Source organism: Myotis brandtii, unplaced genomic scaffold (assembly GCF_000412655.1).
Source record: "Myotis brandtii unplaced genomic scaffold, ASM41265v1 scaffold8, whole genome shotgun sequence".
NCBI lineage: Eukaryota > Metazoa > Chordata > Mammalia > Chiroptera > Vespertilionidae > Myotis > Myotis brandtii.
The window spans coordinates 10,837,380-10,843,553 of NW_005371219.1; the positions used below are offsets into that span (position 1 = coordinate 10,837,380).

General features: G+C 39.1%; 1 long non-coding RNA gene across 1 annotated transcript in view; it reads right to left on the reverse strand.

Annotated features, from left to right (window-relative positions):
* Positions 1-2,793: 2,793 nt before the first annotated feature.
* The window catches only part of LOC106724335, a 7,522-nt gene continuing 4,141 nt past the window's right edge, over positions 2,794-6,174 (reverse strand). Inside the window, exon 2 of the long non-coding RNA XR_001360090.1 lies at positions 2,794-2,893. This is a non-coding gene — a long non-coding RNA (uncharacterized LOC106724335). The remainder of the gene's footprint in view (positions 2,894-6,174) is intronic.

The following is a 6,174-nucleotide window of genomic DNA, read 5'->3' on the forward strand; positions in this document are numbered from 1 at the left end:
TTCAGGTTCCAAGGTCATTCTTTGAGCTGAAAATCTGCAAGCTGATTTAGTTTAGACTGATCTTTGTATTTCATTTTTTCTCAAAAAATGTATGGTTTGGGAGCTCTTCTGACCTCATTTAAAGCCAGTCTCCACACTTCTATTATATTTTTCTGTGCAAAAATCGCCCCTGGTCTAGTGCCTAGTATATAGCAATTGTTGGTTAGATTATTTTTTAAAATGAATAAAATAGGCAGCTGGTATAAATTGAGAAGATATTGATCAGACACCTGCTACCCACACTTTTCTTTAACCGGTCATTGATCTCATCCTGCTTTCACACTCTCTGCCCCATAACAACAGAAAATACGTGAGATCCTAGAACTTAAAAGTGATTTCTTTCCATTTTAAACAGCATTTAAAATGAACCCCTCAGTCTTCCTGTGTTTCTCTCCTTGCTCTGGGGATGCATGGCGGAGTAGCAGACGTGTGTTGACCTCTCTCTGACCTCTAAGTCGACCCTGGATCCACTGCAATGCTGCTTGACTACTTGGTCTCTGGGCATCTGAGCCGATGGCCCTAGAGTGTGGCTGGTCCCGCCTTTGCCCACTCTGCCCCACAGTGCATCCTGACCCAGCATTTCCCACCCATCAGACCACTCAGTGTTTCTAAATGATGAATCAATGCACTCAGGGTTAAACCATCACCACTTCCCACTCCTTCCAATTTTATTTTTTCCATCTTTTTTCTGTTCCATTATCAATCAGCTAGACAGGAAGGGGAAGGAGAGGCAGGTGGTGCTGGGGAGTGTGAGGGGAGTAGGGTGTCACTATTATGGTAGAGCGATCACCATAATTCTAATAAAGTGATTTTTAATCTAGTAGAATATTAAGTGTCATTTTGTTGTTATTTATTCCTTCTATTAGATAATATAACCATATTATAAACAAGTTGGAGTAGGAAAAAAATGATGAGTTCCACTATTCTAGCACAATTTCTATTAACATGTTGGTATATATTTCTTCTGTTATTTTCCCCATTCATGATCATTTAAGATGTAAAACACAATTTAAAAAAATATTTACTATTTCTTCTATTTGAGAATTATACTTGAAAACAAATGCACTTGATTATTCCATCCACTAATATTTCCTGAGCTCCAAGTATATCTGAATCACATGCTGGGTACCAAGGATATATGAAAGATAAATTGAACACACTTCCTACCCTCCAAAAAATTATGGCCTACAGGGAGAACTAAGACTTGTACATAAACATATAAAAGGTAGCAAGTGACAAATGCCATAATACAGATAGAAACTTACTGCTCTGGGGAATGATATTTCTGTAATATCACTTTAAAACCCATGCCAACAAGTTAAGTCATTAGTAATGTCAGTAATAAATGCCAAAGCATTGTTAATGATTTCATCGTATGGCATCTTATAATGGCCATTAATAGTAATATTCTCTCCTAGAATTTTTCCCACCTGACATCAATTTCCTAAGTATTAGAAGCTTTATTTATTCATTAAGCAGTCATGCGGGATCATCTGCAAGACTTCTTGACTCACATTGGAACACTCTGTTGCTTTTAGATGCCATTTTCTAAGCTTATAATATATTCATTACACTTCTCTTCGGATAACTTAAAGCGGTGTAGTGGGTGTAAAAAAATATTAAGAAATCCCTAAGTTGTAGTATGCAGTAAAACTGCAAAGAATCGTTTTGTATATGGCATGCAAACCAACATGGTGTTCTGTCAGAAAATGTGCTACCCAAGGTACTTCCATTCTTCCCAGGCTCGAAAGAGACTCAATGACTATAAAATCCACATCTTTTCAAAATACGACCTTTTTGTCTCCCATGAAAGTATGTGAGGGTTTCTGTAGTTTTCAAACCCAATATCATCATAATCATTTTGTGTGGTTTTAAATTGTTCCAAATATATTTGATCTTGGACTAAAAAAAAAATGTTTCCTCTTGTTTACCACTTTTTATGCCAAAAGATAACACTGCTGGTATGTGGCTCATAAATTTTATTAGGTTTTATGTATGCATGAAACTAGCAAGGTGTCTTATTTTCATAAACTCATTACAACAATTTAAGTAATGTTAATAATAAAAATTTGCATTTAAATAATTCTTTTCTCCTGGGAACTCTGAGTGCTTTTTAACATCAATTAATGCTGGATGGCAGCCTCATTATTCCCAACTTCTTTTTATTATTCCATCTTTATAGTGTGTTGCTTTGGGTTTTTGTTTCTAGCCGATGTTAATTACCAGGCTGGCTATTATCAGGCTTCACATTTGCCTCCAAAACCACTCCTTTTTGAGAATTAATTACATGAGAGAATGATATTGCTCAGTGAAAACTCTGTGATTGAAAATTCTGCTTTGTCCAGATATAGAGTAAAAGTCATTCCGTGGCTTCACTTTCTTTGTTTTTTAAATTTTTTTAAAATTGATTTTTACAGAGAGAGGAAGGGAGAGGGAGATGGAAACATCAATGATGAGAGAGAATCATTGATCAGCTGCCTCCTGCACTCCCCCTACTGGGTGCGGATCAAGCCCACAACCCGGACATGTGCCCAGACTGGGAATCAACCAGTGACCTCTTGATTCCTGGATCGACACTCAACCGCTGAGCCATACGGGTCAGGCCCATGGCTTCACTTTCAATCAAAATCTTATTTAAATCATCAGATTATATGTTATTAAGAATTTCCAAAAGTTCCGTTTTTATCATTAACTTCTTTCTAACCACCAAATATTTCATATAAATAAGTTATTTACACACTTAGAAAACCATACCTTTAAAGGTACCATCCTCGGGGTTGTTGCATTTCTCGCCTCTAAGAGTAGAGGTGCTTATCTTGGGGTTCAAAGACAGGCTTCAAGGGTCTGTGAGTTTCTAGAAATGGAAAGAACAAAGCACAAGCCAGGTTGTCACAGTGGTTGGTGCCAGACTTTTGAACCTGCTATTCCAGGGGGACCTGCCTGGACCCAGGATCCAGTTTTGTTTTGTGGATCCAACCTGCCTCCAGCTCTGCAGCTTCTTTGGGATTGATTGTGAATTCAGAGCTGCTTCTCTGATCCTCTTTTGACACTTAAGAAAGAGATTCTACTGTACATAGTTACTTACAGTAAATTTCTTCCCTTTCAAATAGCTTCCTAAAAAACTAGGAAAGTTTATTAAATGCTTCACCTATGGCCTTCATTTGTTACTGTCAGTATTTAAAACAATTCACAAATGCAATCTTCTGTTTTAGAAGAAAAGCTGTATGAGGGAGAATAGACAGAGCGAATATCAGGCTATTAGTTTTTGACATTATAGTCACTATATACACATTTCTGCCAACCCCAAAATGATGAATTACTGTAACTTAGCTCTGCCAAGTGGTCGGTTTCTAGAATCTATACTATTGCATATTTCATGAGTTTGCTTTTGAAGCCAATATCTCATTTCTGGCTACTCCAGGGAAATCCCAAACCACGGGAAATTTTAGCATGTGCCAAAGTCTTATGATGTACAAATTTTCTTTGAAACAACAGTCTTGTGTATATTACATTCCACCTATTTAAAACAAGCAAATACATAGAAGATGAAACTACATCTTAGCTATTATGTGTGTTCATAGAATATTTCAACTATTTCATCAGACTAGGGAATTCCGATGATTGAAGTTCTGACAATTTTTATTGATTGTGTGCCATGAACAGGGCACTATAAGGGGGCTAGAACAGATGTGCAATTAAGCTATCAGAGGCTGGGTGCCAGGCATTTTAGATGACATAGTCGCTAAAGGTCAAAATAACCCTGTCAACTACAAATTATTTTCTCAGTTTAACATACAAGTAATTGAGGCTCAGAAAAGTTTGATAAATGAGTTGAACTCACTGAGCTTATTAAAAGTAAAACTGTGGTTCAAACCTAGATACTAATTCTAAAGCCTGGATTCTTTCAATTGCCTTCATAATTCACTGTCCTCTTAAAACTCTGGGTTGCTTTCTAGAATTTTAGTTGTGTTTTGTTTCTCTTAAGAGTTGTTGAATGAACCATTTGGGTAAGAGCTCCATGAATCAAATGTAATTCAACTTTTTAAAAGCACTTCTCCCTGAAGTTAGTATTAAAACTAGTTAGACATGCCCAGTGGTATGGCTCAGAAGTTGAGTGTCCACCTATGAATCAAGAAGTTGCTGGTTCGATTCCCAGTCAGGGCACATGCCTAAGTTGAGAGTTTGATCCCCTGGAGGGGGCATGCAGGAGGCAGCTAATCGATGTTTCTCTTTCATCGATGTTTCTATCCCTGTCCCTCTCTCTTCTTCTCTTTCTAAAAATCAATGCAAACATATTTTTAAAAACTAGTTAGACATTCTTTAAAGCATTCCTTTTTTTTTTTTAGACTCTGGGCCTTGGGATGCAACAATAATATGAAAGATTGCACATTGAGATGTGCTTTGAGGTGGTGTTCCCTGTTTTTAATTTAGCCAAACTGTAAATAACCTACTTGATTATTTTGAACAAACAAACCAACTGAGTCAGTTTAAAAAGCATAAGTCACCTATTAGAAGCTAACATTCAAAAAAAGTGATAATAGCAAATGCTAGCAAGAATGTGGAGCAACAGGAACTGTTATTCATTGCTGGTGGGAATGGAAAACGGCACAGCCACTTTGGAAGACAGTTTGGCAGTTTCCTATGAAGCTAACATAGTTTGACCATACTATCAAGCAATTGCACTTTCTGGTATTTACTCAAATGAGTTGAAAACATGTCCACACAAAAACCTGAACATAAATGTTTATAGAAGTTTTATTCATAATTGCCCAAATCTGGAAGAAACCAATAAGTTCTTTAAAAATGGTGAATGGATAAACAAACTGTGGTACATTCATACAATGACATATTATGAGCTATCAAGACACAAAGAGACATGGAGTATCCTTAAATGCATATTGCTTACTGAAAAAGCCAGTCTGAAAAGACAGTATTCTATATGATGCCAACTTTGTGGGGTTTTGGAGAAGATAAAACTATTGATATAGTAAAAATAAATAAATAAAAGCAGTAGTTACCAGGGGTTAGGGAGAGGAGGAAGGAGAGGGATGAGTAGGTGAAGCACAGGGGATTTTTAGGGCAGTGAAACTATTGGGTATGATACTGTAATGGTGGCTACATGGCATTACCAAAGGAAAACTGTTTCCTCTACTCACAATACTTCAGACATCAAATGTGTGTTTTCCCCACACCAACCAATTCTCCATCTCTCCAGACACCAAATGGGTGTCCCACCATTCAATTCTGACAATACCACCCAGAGTTAGTGCAGATCCCACAGGCTAAGGACTCAGTTCCACAAGCCTGCCCCCCACTTCAGATGCCAATCACAAGTAGTGGGTCCACAGGCTCACACTTATGTCTAACTTGGCTGTAAATCAGGGTTCCCATGACCTTGTCCTTAGATTTGATAATGTGCTGTAATGACTCAGAGAACTCAGGGAAACACTTATCCTATCTAATAATAGACAAACATGGTAATTGACCGTACCTTCGCTACGCCTCCCATTGGCTAATCAGCGCGATATGCAAATTAACCACCAACAAAGATGGCGGCTAATTTGCATACTGCAGGCAGGGCGGGACACCAGGAGCCGCCATCCAAGCCCCCGTGTGCGTCCCCAGGAGCCGCCGGAAAGCCGGGCCGCAGGCAAGGCAGCCCCTCGGGACCCAGGAGCTGCCTTGCCTGAGGCCCGTGATCCTGATTGGATCAGAAAGCTGGGCCGCAGGCAAGGCGGCACCCCGCGACCCAGGAGCCCCTCGGGGAGGTCTGCAGGTGAAGCAGCGATCAAGCTATGAGGGGGAGGGGGAGGGGCGGAAGGAGCTACAGGAGCAGCTCTGGCCGGAGACTGAAGACTCCCACTGGAGCGAGGAGCAAAGACTGAAGGCTCCAGCCGCAGTGAAGACTGTGTCCAGAGCGAAGATGGACGGCGGTGGCCAGAGTGAAGGTCTGGGTCCCGGGTGCCAAAGGAAAACTGGTGCTGGCAGCCAGGGGAAAGAAGGCCTATTGCACAAATCTTAAAAATATTAAAAAATTAAAAATTAATAAAATATTAATTGAAATGTATCTGCATTACATGAAAAATCTCCTAATTGCTTCTAGCATAATTTATTAAATTGTGCTAAAATTTACAA